This window comes from Drosophila novamexicana, unplaced genomic scaffold (genome assembly GCF_003285875.2).
Source record: "Drosophila novamexicana strain 15010-1031.04,08,12 unplaced genomic scaffold, DnovRS2.1 tig00001554-arrow-arrow-pilon, whole genome shotgun sequence".
Taxonomy (NCBI): domain Eukaryota; kingdom Metazoa; phylum Arthropoda; class Insecta; order Diptera; family Drosophilidae; genus Drosophila; species Drosophila novamexicana.
The window spans coordinates 248,368-267,520 of record NW_020824866.1 but is presented as its reverse complement, the minus strand read 5'-3'; the positions used below and the strand labels follow the sequence as shown (position 1 = coordinate 267,520).

Genomic DNA, 19,153 nt, shown 5'->3' with positions numbered 1-19,153 from the left:
TTTGGCTTAAATCATTTGAAAAGTTTAATTTAGTGACTAAAACTTGTCGTGGTGCGTTTTTTATTTGTTATTTATTTTTCTTGTTGCTTTGCATTAATTAACGACACCAACAGCAACAGTCCACAAAGGGAATGGCTAGCAGATACCCTGTCTCTCGTTCTCGACTGCAGTACGTAGGCCCTCTTAATGGGCTTTTAGTAAAGGCAAAGTATCCAAGTGAAATATACCTGATCTGCTCACAGCATACCAATATCAATATCTCTAGCTCTTATAATCTTCGAGTTCGGAAAAAGATATTTATCGATTTGGTTGAAACAAAAAACCCATCAACATTACACATAAATTAAAAATACCAATCGACGGAGACTAGGTACAAGATTTGGACTCTCAGGCATATATAAAAAGTGTCTGCAACTCGATATTTATTGATTTTAGTAAAATGTTGAGATTGATCGAATCGATATTTATCGATCTCAGTAAAATGCCAGCATTGATCGATAATTAAATTATACAATTCCTAATAGAACGTGAATATCAAAATTGATATCTGTATATTTTGTAAGCTGTGAGAAAGTGTCAAAGAAAAGAAAGCTGTGAATTGATTTTTATCGATTTTGGTAAAATGCTGTGATTGATCGATAATTTTATGGTAAAAATTCTCAATAGAACGCAAATACCATGCTTGATATCTAGCCAAGCTCCGAGATATTGTCTATGATTTATTCGCATTGCAACAAATACATTTGCAAGACTTCATTATACCCTGTTAACCACACTCAATATGGGTGCAGGGTATAGCTACACGAGCGAGTGGACAATCTGGTCGATCGGTAATGGCTGTTGCTGGTTTATACCTAATGTGGGATATATGCTTATATATATATATATGTATATATGTATGTATGTATGTATGTTTATATGTATGTGTGCAATGCTCATGTGTGTAGATTTGTTTAATTATGGTGACATATGTTGAGTGCGCACGCCCCCGCCCCCGCCCCCGGACGACCCCAGGTGGCACGCCTGCTGCTGTTGTATCTGTAAGTTTCGTTTAGTATCTGCTCGCATGTGGCATGTGGCATGTTGCATGTGTGCCAGTGGCAGCCTCATTAGTTGCAGCAACTAGCCAACTATGCGTCTGGCCATAAGATACACAATTTAGATACACGCAAAACAAACGTGCGGCGGCGACGGCGGCGGCTTGGCTTTTGCGCATGCGCAGCTAAGAACAACAACAACAACCAAAACAACAACAACAACAATTGCCGCCAATGTCGCAGTTGCAACTAAAACAAATCGGTAGCCAAATGCCTTTGACAAATGCCGACGACAACGCCCCCGTTCGCTGTCACGCCCCCAGACTCGGATTCGTTTCAAGTTGCAAAAGCAAGACTTAAAGTGCATTAAGCACACACACACACACACACACACACACACATGCTGCACACACTGCACACACTCATTTATGTTGTTATCAATATAAAATGCAAGCATTTTATTTACTTTTTGCGTTCGCGCATAAAATTTGCATAAATAATTTCACACAGCGCAAATAACAACAAAGTGACTGCTGGAAAGGTGATGGGGGGGGAGGGGGGAGGGGGTGTGGTGCTGGTGTGTTTTAATAGATAGGGGGGAGCTTCATAGATCATGAGGATGAGGATCCGGCTATGGAAAGTGCATTAAATGTCTTCATTTGTTGTTGTTTAAAATATATGGAAAATGAGAGAAAGAGATGCGAGAGAGAGGGAGGAGAAAAGAGGGAGAGAGAGAGGGGGAGGGAGCAAAAGAGAGAGATAGAAAGAAAGAGAGACAAAAGGTTGAGAGAAAGAGAGTGAGAAAGAAGGAGAGATATTGGGAATAGAGGGAGAGAGAAATATGAAGTACGAGGGAGACAGCAAGAGAAAGAGATTGAGAGACAGAGAGAGAGAGAGAGAGAGAGATGGAGAAAGAAAAAGAGAGAGAGAGATAGAGTGAGAAAGAGAGAGCGAGATAGAAAGACATAGTGAGACAGGCACTTCTAAGCCTTAAGCAGATAAAAACATAAAATATTCGGCATGTATCCATTGAACGATATTATTTAAGGCGTAAACTATCGTTCATCGTATGCCACAATCGATATCGATCGATAGGTCTATCGCTTGGCTTGGCATTTCCGCAACGTCTTTTCAAACCAATTCGCATGCACAACGCGCCGCTCCAGAGTTGTTTGCCATATTTGCCAACGCCCCAAGTCCAGCGTCCACTGCATTATATATCAACCATATATCTATATATATATATATATATATATATATGTATAAATGTATATAATATGTGTACATAACATATATTATCATATTGTTCCGTCATATTTCACCGACAATTGCCGCGGCGATCGGCCTGATGACAGTCGAGGTGACAGGCAGACGCTGCCAGGCGCCAATTGCATTAAATTGTTCGCATTGCAGCAGCTGCTTGGAAGGGGGGAGGGCGGCGGCTGGTAGCAAGGGAAAGGATGGACAGAAGGTTGCGATCGAGGGGGCTCGGAGGGGTTGCTGGTGTTAATACGAGCAACCGGGTGCCCCCAGCGAGGCGATTAATTGCCGGGCACTGCGCATAGATAAATATTAATGGGAACGACGATGACTATTCCACCCCACCGAGTGGCACACAAACACACACTCACACACACACACACTCACACACACACACTCGACACACACACACAATGTAACGAATTGGCCAAACGAATTGCGCATGCGATAAATTACAAAGGAATTTGCCATGCCCAACGTGCCGAAAATGAGGCGTAACGAGGCGCTAAGCCAAGTTGATTTTTTCGTAAATATCCGATTATGTTCGGCATTAGAAATATATATATATATATAGTTGTAGCTGGCTTCTATAGCTTTAAGTAACACTGATATGTGTATACTCTGCCAGAGGGCATTCCAATTTTGTCTTCAAATGTGTGACGCACAGAAGAAGACAAAGCCCATGCCAAAAATGATATATGTATATATATATTCTCGATCAGCGTCGAGCACCGAGTCAATATAACCATGTACCTCTACCCAAACTCTCAGCTTTAAAGTTCTGTGCGTTCATAAAAGAAAATATATATGTGATGTTTTTATCGATCGTGATCGTGTTTTGATCTATATCTAGATCTTTGAATTATAAATACATATTTTTTGTTGGAAATTTCCCTGTTTAATGTCCTATAAACAGTTTCTTGAGTGCAAAGCATTTTATAATTCTATATAACTTAACTATAACTAATCGATAACCAATCGATAACTCATCGATAACTAATCGATCTCGGAACCTTCAAGAGATAGCGACTGGACATTTTGAACATATATCCTCCTAGTGCCCGTGCGTTACGAGTTTATTTCCGATACTCGATAATTTGCCCCGTCCGCAAGCAATCGATAAAACTCGATAAAGACATCCTGTTCGCTTAGGTTTAAGGAGTCAATTTTGACATGTATCTCGAATGGTAAAAACAGATCAATTATCTTTCATTTATGGCTAGGGATAAGCCCCTTTAGTAGAAGAAGAGGGTTCAGGGTATACCCCTTAACTTGTTTATTAATGCTATTTGGTTTCATATAGACATTTCCTTGAAGATATACCGAACATATTTTTAGGCCCTCTTCTATACCTAAGTATATCCAGATCATATTGATGGCATCTCGATGATGGCATGTTCCAGCCCGATTGCCCAAAGTCAAACCAAATGAATTTTCTATGCGTGCAACATTATCGGAAAGCCTTCGACATGATTTAATTGCCAGTTCCATGTCGGCCAAACTATCCAATTTTTTTTTTTGGTTAAATGGCGTTGACCAACATTTGATGACCTGCTGGCTTTTCATGTTTCTTGCGTTTTGCGTTTACGAATTTGATTTCGATTTCGAATTCGAATTAAATGTGGATGCGCATGTGAATTTGGGTTTTCGTTTTCGTTTTCCACACAAGTTCATTATAATGCTGTTGGCATGTTTATTATGTTGATTATGTTTTATGTGGTGCTCTTGTGGGACTCGCTCGCTTTTGACATTTTTTACTCCATACCCTGCAACCATTGAAAATGGTTTAAAGAAGGGCATGATAGTTTACATTCGGCATGACGAGCCGAGTTGATCGTACGCCCGTCCGGCTCTGTATGAACACCTCAATCTCGGCTACTTTAGAAGTTGGAGACTTGAAATTTGAAAAATAGATTCCGGCATATCATATGCAGCTTAAGCGCGTTATTATTCTAAGTAGCTATCGATTTCGATAGAGACAAACTGGAAGACTTTAGATACACGAAACTTGGTGTGAAGACTCTCGTATAACATATTCATATCATATAACGTTCACTTTTGGGAATACTTCACCTTGTTCTTCCCAAAATTGAAAAAGTTGAGCATAGAAAAAGTATCGCAAGTCTCGGCACAGGGTATCTACTAGTCGGGCCAGCGCACTTATACGCTCATTTTATTGCCCTCCCCAGAAACCCAAATCAAATGAAGTGCGTGCGCTTGGGCTTGAGTTTGGGCCTGACTTTGGCTCTGACTTTGGGTCTGGGTCTGGGTAATCGTCAACCGAAGCGTCAACTAGGCGCTGTCTAGGCCATTTGCGCGCTTGGCCTGGTCATTGGTCATTTGACATGCCATTGGCTTGGCATTCACACTGTTTGATTGCCCGATCATTATCCCAAATGATGTTATGTGGACTGGGCTAATGATTGAAGATGATGTCGCTGGCCGTTTTGCTCGACTCGTTGCTGTCCTCCAATTCTTGGCACGATCTTGAAACTCGATCGGTTGGCCCTTTTTTCTATTTTTTCTATTTTTTTTATGTAATTGCCCACAAGAGCCATAAATTAATTACTAAAACGGTTTCCCCCGCTCCTCCTCCTCTACAGCGGGCCTCTTTAAACAACTGCCCAGAAAATCGAAAGTTAATTTTTATTTAATTTACGATCAGTTGAGTGCGCACCACTTGCCCCACTGTGTGTGTGTCCCCTAAGGTCGATCGGTTCGAGATCTCAGTGCGAGCCCTGGCTCCCTCTCTCAGTCTCTCTCTCTCTCCCTCTCTGGCTCTCTCTATATTTGTGTCTCGAACGCTTTGTTTATTTTGCTTGCCAAATTGAAAAGCTACTAACAAGAAAAGACGAGCACACAAATTAATTGTTTTAAAGCGACACACAAACATATCAAACGTCCAGACATTGAAGACCTTCAATGTTCGCTGTTTTCCAAGGTTTACCGTCTGTGGGAACATGTTGCCACAAATTATAGAGAAGAGCCGCAACTATTTCCTGTCAAGCGCGGGTCGCATTTGAGGGCTGATGCAGTCTCTCTTAAAAAGCCGATCGTAGCTTGATCTAGCTAAAATACTAACTTGTGCGCATTATTAACAACTTTCTCGTTGTTGGAGTTGACTTTATGCACAGTCCCGATCGTCAGATTTTATCTATATATTCTGTTAGAATTCTTAGTGAAATAACAGAATGCTTTTTAGCTCAAGTCTCTGATAAGCGATCGATTTAACCTGATTTAGACATTCAGTCTATGTTGTCTCTGCTGTCTCTTACAAGAATCGATCGGTTCCATCTGCAGCAAACTTTCGCTCGAAACCTTAACTCATTGCGAATTTGAACGCGTCAAGCGACAAACATTAACGAGCTGAACAAAATCGTTTAACCCACTTTTGACAGGCAACTTCTTATGGCCTGAAAACAATGCAAATATAACATACATAATAAGTGGATGAATAATAGTCTCTCCCAAAATTGAGAGCTCATTTTGGAGGCAAAGCCTTGCGCTTTGGTATGTGCACACATTTAAGTGTGAGACTCAAGTCCTGATATGGATCATAAGAATTGGACAATAGGCACCGAAGCTTTTTGGGAACGCATTTCAAAATTCAGCTGAAGCATACACCGTGATACAGTTGAATTAACTTTGACATTAGAATATTTATGGAATGGAATTATGTGTGGATATAGCGTCTTTAATATAGTATTATGCAAGCGATCTATAAAGGATATATAAAGTGCGATCGTTAGCCTTCGTTCGCTGATGAGCTTCATCTATTACCCCAATACCTAATTACCCAATATATCATCTTTCCGCACGTGTTGAGCTGTGGAGCTGCCTCTCATCCATTAGCTGTTCCTTGGCTGTTTCTGCAAGTGTCGATCATTGTCTGAAAATTTGTGTGTGTGAAAGATCAAATCGTTTTCAATTAGGCCAAGAGGTCGAACTGTGGTTTCTTATAGGGTAATCAGAGGCTAATCAACATTTGTTATTAGGATGTATGTTGCATGGAACTAGACCCCGTAAAATATATATATTCTTGATCAGGGAAAGCACGCGAGACATGTTGCAGACACAGTCTTTTCGCTCGTTTTGAAGTTAACTTCTCTGTCTGAATCAGCCGAACCATATCTTTACTATATTGGCTGACTATATATGCTTGTGTTCCTTAAGATATCTTAGCCAATTAAACATCGGGCTTCTATATAGTATAATGCAAAACTTATCTCTTTCCAAAGCTATCTTGAGCTTCACACTTCCCTGCAGCTAATTCTCTTTAAGGGTATTAAATTGTCGGCGTGCGTATTCGTTTTTTTTTTTTTTCGTTTTTACCTGCCAGTTACCTAGAGGTGGCGGCTTTCAAAGGGGGTGGGCACGGGCACGGGCTGGGTAGTAGAGCATCTAAAAGCGGCAGCAGCCAAGCAAACAACCACAACGACATCAACAACAACAACAATATTAGTGCGCGTAATAATGATGATCAATGAAACTAATAAACAACAACAATCGACAACCGACAGCAGCAACAACAGCAACAACAACAACGCCAACACTCATGCCGGAAATTGTAGAACGTGTTTATGCCACATTTTCAAGTTGTTGAGCCACGCACAGACAATGCGTCAGAGCGTCGGCCCGAGACATGCGTGCCAAACAGATACAGATACAAATGTATCTACAAATGCAGATATATATGTACACATATATATACATATGTGCCTATATATATAGATGCACAGCTACAGATGCATCCATAAAATCCCACTGCGGATGCAGTTTGCACAGTAGCCAACAACAACAACAACAACAACAACGCAACAACAACAACAACTACAACAGCAACAACAACAACAACAACAGTAACAACAACAACAACAAGCAACCTTTTGAGTAACAATACGCATGCCTCAAAGTGGCATGCAACGCGTTGGGCGTTAAGGAAATTTCTGATAGTCGCCGTTGCGTTGGCATTTCGAATGCCCTACACGAGGCGAGAGAGAGAGAGAGAGCGAGGGAGAGAGGGAGAGAGAATGGGAGAGTGTGTGTAATCGCAAATTGTGTACTACGATAAACGATAAACGTTTGCAAATGCCCCTTTTTCAGCACGTGCCCATCTGCATTGGCATGCTAAAAGATACAAAGATACAAATTGTATCTTTGTATCTGCGATTGCGCATCGCACAGTGCAGCTAACTTGTTAAGCCCGAACCCATTGAAAATGACTAAAGAGAGGGTATCATCGCGAGCCGTCGATCAAGAGACGAGAAATTTCAAATATATAAAGCTAAGGTAGAAGAAGATGATCATTTTTTTGGCCAATATCTCCTGCTACTTACATAATATCGATAAATATCGAGTTTGAGACTTGTTTGAAGATTCAGATATATTAAAACTTTTCTCCTTCAGTATAGACAGCTTTAGATAACTTCACTTTTCGTATGCCTCCCCACCTACTGCCACCCAGAATTAGTAATAAATGCATTTCAAAAGTTAGAGCATTGCGCTTTGGTTTGGGCTGCAAACATCCAAGTTCAGCAAGAAAGCATTGCCAATATCTTGAAGGAAGAGGAAGCACAGCCGCTAAGCAAATGCTTTTTGAGGTTTTTGTTGTATAGAAGGAGACTTGAAAATTTGTCTTGGCAGGGTATCTTCTAGTCAGAGCACACTTACTTGTTGTTGTCGCTGTTATTTGGATCCTCCAACGTGCGAAACACACACACACACACTCGCACACACACACACACACACACACACGCACACACTCGTTTCGCTCACGCATTGACGCGCACGCTGAGCTCCATTCATAAATTCTTCATTCAGATTTGGTCGGTTCGCTCGTTCGGTCTGCAGATCACGTGCGTGCTATCAACTTGGCCAAGCAGTGGGCAGCTGGGGGAAGCCAACTAACCGGGTGCGATGGGGCTTATGTTGGCTAAGCGAGGAGGTTGGCGGGAGGGGGGTAGCGACTGGCCAGGGGGTATACCTAACGAAACGTGTGCGCCCAACCACGTTGGGCAGTTGATTGACCCGTTTCGCTGCCAACTGTTAATGCACTTATTCAGATATTTATGACTCTAAATGCGCACACAAGTATACCTCTAGATGTATATATATATATATATATACATATATATGCATGTATATATCACGAGTTGTCAAACACAGGGCATGGCCGCCCCCATCTGCAGCGACAAGTCGTGCCGCACTTTGAGCTGCATTCGAATTAGTTTTCCGGTTGATATCCATGCATCAATTGGATTGATCGTCTTTCGCGTGCGTGCTGCATATTAAATATCCACTATAATTCCTACATATACATCTATATAAAAATATATATATATATATATATTACAGTTACAAATAATTGAATTTCTTTTTTATTTGCAGGTGTGTTTTTTATGCGTCGCGCGGCAGGCGAAGCAGAAGAGGCGACATGCGCAACAAGTGCAACTGCCAATGCAACCAGTTACAATGTAAGCAACAATTCGAAAATCAATTACAATTAGTTTCTCTATTTATCGATTTGTTATCAATAAGTTATCGATTTGTTTTACAAAAACTTGCAGTTCGCTTATCGATAACTGCAAGGATTTCAATTAGTTCGCATTACTTCTGAAAGCTTCGTTGGCAAAGGAACAATTTCAATTATTCTGCTACGATTCAAAAGTATTCTATACAAATTTAATTTTAATTACTTTGCAGCTGTGTGCCATCATTTATCGATGATTATTTCGATTACTAGCTTTATATATACTATATATATATACATATATATTCTATAGTTTTTGCTTCCTTGCCGATATTTGTTATTGAAATGTGATGTTAGTTAGGGTATACTTTTGGAAAATTGTATACAAATAGCTATCAATATGTTAAAACAAGGAGAGCTTTAAAACAACGTTTGCACAACCAAATTTGAAAACCGATAAAAAAATTAATAGAAATCGATTATTAGTGCATGCATCGATATCTCTCATGGATTATTATACATATGGGTTACTCTATATGTGTTCTGTGTTGAGTTGTGAAAGTTTTCTCTAAATTATCGATTGATGGACATTTCTCGACTACAAATTTCGATTATATATACGTTATCTAGAGCATAGCTTTGGGAATGTCTCTTGACGAACCTTAAAATCTGGTATCAAACCCAGAGCCATACTCAATAAATACATATAAATTATTGATAACTTATCGAAATATTTACTGCACATAAATTATCGTTAACTTATCAATATAATTACTGCAAAAATGTCAGGTTATGTTCGCTAATTAATTAGTAGAGCAGAAATAGTTTGAATTTTGTTGCTCAGCTATGAGTTTGACTTTGAACCTTTGAGGCGCCTCCATGGCCTGGCTCTGACGCAGCTTAGACTTAGCTTGGATAACAACTTGAGAGCTGACCTCGTTATACTTTTCTCTAGCGTCCGTCCGTCTGTCTGTTTGCCTCATTGTCTGTCGCTGCAATCAGGCCATAAATGGTTAATTAACAACAACGCATAACTCTCACCTGACGCAGCGCTCAGCCGAGCAGTTGCACCATGTCTAATGCAACCAAATGCCAATTATGTTCATGTCCAAGCTCGAACTCACTCTGCTGCTGTCTCTGTCTCTCCTTCCACTTCTACTTCTGTTTTCGTCTCTCTTTGCTGCTATTGTTACATTTCTTGCTCTCTCAGTTAGTTCTTGACTAAATTGTTGTTATTGTTCTTGTTATTTGATATCGGGCAATTGTGTCACAGCTCTGGATCTGGTTCCAATTGCCACTGTCAGCATGTCCAATGTCATTTGTCATTGATGTATCTGTATCTGTATCATCATCTGCATCTGCATTTCTATCTGTATCTGTATCTGTATCTGTATCTGTATCTGTATCTGTATCTGTATCTGTATCTGTATCTGTATCTGTATCTGTATCTGTATCTGTATCTGTATCTGTATCTGTATCTGTATCTGTATCTGTATCTGTATCTGTATCTGTATCTGTATCTGTATCTGTATCTGTATCTGTATCTGTATCTGTATCTGTATCTGTATCTGTATCTGTATCTGTATCTGTATCTGTATCTGTATCTGTATCTGTATCTGTATCTGTATCTGTATCTGTATCTGTATCTGTATCTGTATCTGTATCTGTATCTGTATCTGTATCTGTATCTGTATCTGTATCTGTATCTGTATCTGTATCTGTATCTGTATCTGTATCTGTATCTGTATCTGTATCTGTATCTGTATCTGTATCTGTATCTGTATCTGTATCTGTATCTGTATCTGTATCTGTATCTGTATCTGTATCTGTATCTGTATCTGTATCTGTATCTGTATCTGTATCTGTATCTGTATCTGTATCTGTATCTGTATCTGTATCTGTATCTGTATCTGTATCTGTATCTGTAGCTGTATCTGTATCTGTATCTGTATCTGTATCTGTATCTGTATCTGTATCTGTATCTGTATCTGTATCTGTATCTGTATGTGTATCTGTATCTGTATCTGTATCTGTATCTGTATCTGTATCTGTGTGTTTAAATGAATCTGCATCTATCTTTATCTGCACGTGCATCTTCTACTACAGCTGTAACTCTGCGCAACTAATCTAATCAAGCTTTTGCTTAGATCTGAACAGAGACTGTCTTACAGCTGAGTTTTCAGTTTGTGCAGCTTCAGATTGTCAGGCACTTGACTCTGCATGTGGCAAATTTGCTCATGGAGAAATTGTTACGCTTCGTGTGCATCCCATATGGCCATATGTATATAATAGAGATTTTTTATGCTATGCCATTTCCAGTGCTGTAATACTAGCCCATATATCATGTTCTGCTGCGCTCTGAAAATCCATTTTATTTTTTACTAGAACTACACGAAGATAACCAAAAGGGTCGTGGAAAAAATAGTAAATAAAGGAGTTATGTGAGAACTATTGTTAAACTCTTCGTTAGGCTTCAAAGTGTTTTTTATATAAAAAGCAAACAATAATCGGGTAGAAGAATTATTGAGCTTAAGGATGCGCAGCCAGATTGAGAATCTTGAATGTCCAGATACCAAAAATGCCTTAGGTGTGTGTGTGTGTGTGTGTTTGGCATTTCATAAAGCGCATAAATCTTTGCATATAAATTAAAGTACGTATCAAATTGGGTTCTACATAAGTTGAAAGCTGTAAAAGGATTCCTGGAAACGTGTCTCGGTCGTTCGTTCCTCGTTGTTGGGGTGTCGCTCATAATCCTGGCCCGATAAAGTGCCACAAGCCGAGGCGACGCAACGGCATTAAGCCTGATTAGGTTCGCGCGGACACCAAAAGGCCAAAAGGCAACAGCAGCAAGCAAGCACATCGAAGATTAAATACCCTTTTGAGACGAACTTGCTGATATGTGAGGAGAATAATAAAGCTCACGATTGCTCAGTCTGTTTCATATCGATCGATTCTTCCCGTAATCCGATCGTTTCCAGCAGCAAAGTTGCATTAAGACGCATGACAAAATGAAAAAGCCCGCGGCTAGGGTATTATAGTACAAAAGTCTTAAGCTGAAAGAAAGGCAACAACACAAGAGTTGAAGAGCATCGGCAACGGCAAAAGCCAAACGAGGCAACGGCCAAAGAAAACAAAAGTAAACCTGTACAAGTTCAAGGTCAAGTGCGGGTCTGCCGCACACAGCTGCAGATACACCGAAGAGGCACAGACACAGATACAGATACAATGTTTGAGATGCGCAGCTGCGTTGCCGGACAGCGTTCAAGCCAACTACTTGAGCTCAGAACGGCAACAGCAACAACACAAAAGGCCACTCTTGAGTTTGCCGCCTTGAAGCGGCGTCTTGAGCCCAGTCGAGCCGAGCAGAGCCGAGACGCTGCGCTCGTTTATCTTTGGCCAAGTCCGCACTTACACGTTTCGCTTATGCTTAATGAAAGCCACTCCAAGAAGTTAGAAACAGCTACAACAACAAGAACAGCATTTACAATAACATTAACAACTCCTACAAAAAGCTGCATTTGTTTTTAATACCCTGCTCCAATTTAGAGCAGTGTATGTTGATTCTGTGGAAATGTATGTAACAGGTAGAAAAACGCATTTTCACCTTCATTTTGCTGGCTTAAAACTCAATATAAAGTAGTGTCTCATACGCAGAACGAGCTTATTTTAAAGCTTCTTCCATTTAGATAATATCGATAAATATCGATTTTGAGCCTTGGCTTACGTACTCGTAACTCGAAGTCTATTGAAGCTAGATGCATCGCAATACGTCTATTAAAAATAGATTAGAAATTTTTCAATTTTGCTCGTCACCAGCTACAGGGTATCTTCTAGTCCGGCACTGCCGCCTTAAGCAGTCTTACTTGGCCGTAGCAAGTTTTGCCAGGCAGCTTGCTGCCACCCAAGCAGCCAGTCGATTATTTATCGCACGGATAACGCGAACGACAGTTACAGATACTCGAAACAGACGCAGCTACAGATACAGATACAGCTACAGCTACAGCTAAGGCAAAAGATACAGCTACACTCGAAAATAAACGTGTGCGCCAAAAACAAAAACAATAACAAAAACTCTGCACCCTGCTTTATCAATTTGCTTGTTATTTTCACAACTCATTACGCAAAGAAGAAATATTTTAAATTCAAAATTAATAAATAAGAAAAGGAACTTGGAATTTGAACCACACGCCAACAGGCTACACTGCGCGAAATTCCAGATTTGTTTCCCAAAACAAATTTCACTCTATCCCTCTCTTACTAACTTGTATCTATCTTCTCTCTCATGTTGCTGTCAAAGTGCCTGTCAGCTTGTCAGCTCGTCGGGAATATTTGTAAGCTATGTGGCAACGCCGCTCTGTTATGCTGCTTCCTTTTTGCAAGGTGGCAGCTCCCTCGAAATTGTTTACAGCTATTTCTGAACTGTCTGCTTTATTTTGATTGACAGCGGAGCCTATAAAAACTATCGAAAAGGAAGCAATTCGAGTTTGACAGCATGTTAAATTATTTGATTGAAGCAAAGTAAATAAATATAAAATTAAAGCTTTCGAATACCAGCAACACAAACAACAAAATACAAAAAATATCAAGTATAAATGAGAATCACACTTGAACATCAAATTAGGCTTTAACTATAATTTTTCTCCATAATTTAATAAGATCTTCGAGTTTTATGTTTCAGCTCACAGTCAGATTGAGGTTAAGGCATACAAAAGTCGGCTTTAACGTTATCAAAATAAAAGGCAAATATAAACAAGTAAGGAGCTTCCGACCATCAAAAGTCAATCGCAATAAAATTGTGCCTTAAAGATACTTGATATACATATATATCCTAGTCTAGAAGCTTTATGTCAAGTTTGGCGGCTGTATCTCTTATAACTTACAAGATTTGGTCTAAAAACCCGTGTTCGATATCGATTTTTACTTGGAAACGGGACAAGTTATCGATTACCGATCGACTAGCTCGACTCGGCCGATCAAGAATATATGCATACTTTATGGTGTCGGAAATGGTTCCTTCTGCCTGTTACATACATTTGCACGCATACATAATACCCGCTTTACCCATTTTTGGTGGGTACAGGGTATTAAAACAAGGCAGCAAAAAAACGGCGGCAGTTTTTATGTCTGAGCGCAGCGCAGTTCTCAGATCTGTTGTCTCAGTTCGCAGTTGGCAGTTGGCAGTTGGCAGTTCTCAAAGATCTTTTTTGAGGCAACCCACACTCAACGGGCAGCGGCTGCGACTGCGCAAATGAGTTGACTTCGAGTTCGAGTTCGAATGCGACTGCGAGTGCGATTGCGACTGCGAGTGCGAGTTCGGCTTTGGTTTTTGGGTTCGACTTTGAGTTTGGACTTCGACTCCGACATCGAGTTGCCATTTGGCATTCACAGCCTTTGTAGCTTGTGTCTGTCAGTCTGTCTCGCTGTCTCTGTGTGTGTGTGTCTTTGTTGTTGTTGTTGTCATTTAAAGTCTAATCAAAACATTTGAAGTTACTTAAGAAACCTACGCAGCTTAAGTTGCGTTTCTTGTTTCGAATTCTTAACTTGTCGCTGTCTGTTGTTGTTGTTGTTGTGCACACACACAAACACATACACATGTGTGTGTACGTGTGCTGCTTTGTGCGACATTTCTCAAACATTTGCTGTTGTTCTTCTCAAGTTTCGTGTTGCCCAACCAAGTCTTTATTTATAAAATAAAAACAACAACAGCAAATCGAGCGAACAAACGTCGAAGGTTAAAATCAGTTTTGGGCACAGTTCGAGGCATAATTTACGGTGTGAAGCATGCAACACGCTGTGACTCAATCCGCCCCGTCGGCCCCTCCCCTCCCCTTCCCTCCCCTCCTCCTTACTCTTTGTCTGTGCCCAATGGCTGTCTTAGCCAAGGTCGTCGTCCTTTTAGTCAGTTGGCACCCGACAAAAGCGGCGCCAACTGATTTGGCCAATGGCCAATGTCTGCCCGGAAAGTAGTTTGTTCCAGGGCTGGCAAGTTCAATAAATTTTGTCACTGGTTCCGTTCACCGTTCGCACCGGTTCACTAGCTTTAGCTGCGGTTCCTGGTTTTGGACTTGGCTCAAATCTGGGCTTGTTTAATTTTTCGTTCACCTAATAGAAATGTCTCAATCCAAAATTTACCATCTGGTTGGGGCCGGGAGACGCTCAGCATATTTGAAGAGCAATTCATTTTAGTTCGAATAGGCATTCAGTTTTTCTTTTGCAACTGATTCGTTCTATGATTCAGCTCATTTTCAAAATTTGATTGAAATTCCGGCCGCGAACCGGTTCGATTCGAATTGGGTTTGCAGCCTCGGTTCGCTCTGATCCTTTGTCTGAGGCGGCGCCGTCGCGTGGGCGACGACCCTATTGATTTTCCCTGCTGGTCGCGGCACAGTGCATTTACCCTAAAAATCAAGTGACGACATTTATGGCAACACTAAAAGCTCATTATGAACATCATGATGATGTTGACAAAGATGATGATGACGTTGGCGATGACAATGTCATTGCTGCGCATATGGAAATGCAGCACGGACAAAGGCGCGCAGAGAAACTAAGCCGACAAAAAGAAAACATGTAAAAGCGTACAGGACGCAGGCAAACGTGACTGCCAAATACCCTGTAAATAGTTGAAGCCAACATGTAGAGTGCCATATAAAATGTGTGAAATGTTGTTCAGCTGTTTATTTGATAAAAATGTAAGCTATATACGACACTTCTCAGCTGTGCTGAGGTTAAATCAATAAGAATCTTAAATGGACTATAGATCATGTAATATGGCTTCTGCATGGCTATGCCCTGATTGAGCATGACTCTTGCTTAAGCTTACCATTACAGGGTATTTAAAATGAGCAACAGCCGCAGCGCAGTGCGAACGCATCCATCACGGGGCTTTACACATGCCAGACTGTGTGTGTTCATGTTGGGGCTAGGGTACGGGAAGTGTGTGCCAAGGGGGGGAGGGGGGTAGTAGGTGCGGGCTATTAGGGGCGACATAGGGTGTTGAGCTGTTGCATTGAAGTGCCTGTTGGGCTGTTGGCTCAATGGATAAATGGATAGATAATAACTTGTGAAAATAACTCTTGCACTTGAGGACGGCGCTTGTTGTTGTTGTTGTTGTTGTTGCATTGATTCCCGCACTCGGAATGCCACTCATGCTGCACACACACACAGAGAGAGAGAGAGTGAGACAGTGAGAGAGAGAGGGAGAGGGAGAGGCCCAGGCACAGTTGCTGTCAAAATTATGTACCCTGTGTGTGTCGTCTGCAACACGTCTCCACATCTCTGCTCCTTCAGCCGAGCTTCAAACGTTGCATGCAACAAAGAAAATAAAAGACAAAACATCTCGACACTGAAATCTGAAAACTGACAGATGCGAAGTGCAACAAACGCTTCAAATTCGTGCCACATGCGCCGCATGGCAAATGTCTCTGTTTGCATTCAAGATTTGATGTCATAAATCGCCAGCAAGTGCCAAGCAAATTGCTAGCTGCCAATCGATATCGACATATCGATATCGATAACGCAATCGCCAATCGGAACGGAACTGGAACTGGAACTGGAACCGTTAATGGCAGCGATGCGGAGCTGACTCTTTTGGCTAGATCAAGTTCACACGAGCTAACACCCGCAATGCGCACACACACACACACGCATATTAATTGCCATTGTGCAATATCAAGAGCGTGTGTGTGTGTGTGTGTGTATGACCCAATAACAACAACAAGTCGGAATTACGCTTGCAACAAGCTGTCTCATCTATCAAACGGCAATTGTTAATTGAAAGCGTCAACAATTATTTTGAGCCTTGTTGTTGTTGTTGTTGTCGTCGTCTTGTCGCTTTGTTGTGATACGATGTTACAATTTTTCAACCAAAAACCAGTGTTCGAAAGTGCCTTTTGTTGTTGTTGTTGTTGTCGCAATTCACACTTAACGGCATGTTGAAGCACCTATCCAGAGATCCAGAGACAGCCACTCGAACATGCACACCACCAATTTCGTAAAGCTATCAGCGAGTCGAGTGATAATGAAAAACTGTTCAATAAAGCATTACAAACAACAACGAAAAACAACAAACTAAGAGAAACTATCATAAATTGAAACGCAAAACATGCTAAGAAATTGAATTGGAATCCTAACAAATCCATTAACGCAATTGTTTTGATAGCGTTTATTTGATTCAGATTCAGGTTGAAATTCATTTCTTTAACTGTTTGCAATCAAATAAAATGCTTTTCAATTAAATAATATTCTACAACAATTTTTAACAAACGAAATATGAAGAAAGTCTTAAAGAAGATTTGAATAATCTTCAAAAAAAAAAAAACATATATTTCTATCTGCAAGCGATCCTTAACATATATGATGAAATAATGTAGGATATAGTAAGCATATCCAGCCGATCAGTCTGCAATAGAAATTTAAATTTAGAAGCTAAAAGGGACACGACTTTATCTCCTCAACTCTGATCAAGAATATTTCCTATATATATAAAAGAAACATCAGTTATTCATAACTCTTCCATATACCAAGTTTGAACGTATTTTGTAAAACTCTTCGCAACTAAACTTAAAGAAGAAGAAGAAGCACGGCAATTACATGACAACAATCAATTGAATGTGATTTGAATGTAATCAATGTAAACATATTGTATATCGATAAGATAATAAGCGACACAGCGCAGTGTTATCGAAGTATCGATATCGTACCCGATGATGTCCCATGATATCGATATCGTTTCTGATGATATTCCATGCTATCGGCAAAGATATCGATACCTGAAACAAAAAGGAAATACGTTAAATTCTATATGTTTTACAGATCTGTCAAGCAAGTTTCTGCCATATGTCAAACTTCGACTAACTGAGTATTTTGAAACTAGCCGAAAAACAAAGCCCAAAAGAAAGTTGTTTTTTGTTGGGTAACACGCATTTTGGTTCTTATGTGCACAATCCACATAAAGCGACAAATACATACGAATTGCGAAAGCCAAAAGACAAATTCAAATTGCAATTCGCCAAATTCGCGAAAAATTCAATTACCAGTCGAGTTTTTTTTTTTTTACGGGTAACTGGCGATTGGCCTTATAAGCATGCGATTGCGATTGGCGATTGGGGTTTGGGGTTTGGTGCATCCTATGCACAATTTGGATTTTTAATTAAATTCACTTTCAAAAATACCGCTAATCATTTAAAGAGTCGAATATTTGAATTTGAGGAGCCGGAGAAAGAGTCGAACAAAGCGAAATACATGCAAATCAATAATAATATGCGCAAATTTGCATATTTTTTGGTTTGAATCTCTCAATGGGGGGGCGTGGCACACGCAACCATTGATCGCCGCGATCAATCAATGTTTATATACTTACATACTATTCACCCATTCATTCACTCATTCAGCTGATCGATCTGGCCAAATTTACGCAACCCCAGCGAAAATATCAAAATATCAAAAGACGAACAGTTACCACCCAATTCCAAGACCCCGGGGCGCATTGCTTTGCTACAATTTCCAATCAAATGTTGCACAAATACCCAAAAGAAGAAATAGCCAACCTATCAAACTGTTATTAGTCGCCCCATCAATACCACTAATTAGCCAACATTTCAGACGGGCAAATGTGTGTGTGTGTGTAAAATTCACGTAGCGTATTGAAACATAGCTGCGAATTATGCAAGAGCTAAGACAAGTCCAACAAAATCGACTTCTGAATCAATCAATCTCGTTATTTATGCAGAACATTTCCGGGTTTACGGGCAACAATTGAAAATGGGTAAAAATTATATATATATATCTATACATATATATGTATATATATATATTGCTGATCAGCAGATCGAGAAAAGCTTCAGACTTTGAATTTTCAATATTTATTGTCGACCATGCTTATCATATTTGCCACGATTTTATTTTTAAAACATCGATAAATATCGATTTTTAATCCTTATTTTTGTTAGGCATAACTCGAAATTGAGACATAAATTTGCAAATATTTATGTACGCGAAACGTGTTTTTCTTCAATTTTAGTTGCAATATATCGATAAATATCGATTTTGAGTTCTTGTCTCTTAAGCATAACTTGAAATTGGGACTGGAAATTTGAAATATATTTTTTTCTCGTTACCCTGCCCAGAATGTTTTTTACAATTTCACTTTGAAATTATCGATATATACCGATTTTGAGTCATGGTGTTCGTTTATGCCATACGCAGATAGCGTTATCATGTTCTTTTCGATGCAATTTTTAGTAATCGAAAATATCGATTTTGAGTCTTTGTATTTGAAGCCTAAGTCAACTGACACTTGATTTTATGTTTTACAATGTTTTTTCTATATCATCTTTTTTTAAAATATCGATAATTATCGATAATAGTTCGTGGTTTTTTAAGCATA

General features: G+C 39.9%; 1 protein-coding gene across 2 annotated transcripts in view; it reads left to right on the top strand.

Moving 5' to 3' along the window:
* LOC115768007 (GAS2-like protein pickled eggs) overlaps window positions 1–19,153 on the top strand; it is a 78,105-nt gene that overhangs the window by 21,960 nt on the left and 36,992 nt on the right. For both annotated transcript variants that reach the window (XM_030712416.1, XM_030712417.1), the window contains exon 3: window positions 8,685–8,770. The gene's annotated coding sequence lies outside the window, so the exon portion shown is untranslated. The remainder of the gene's footprint in view (window positions 1–8,684; window positions 8,771–19,153) is intronic.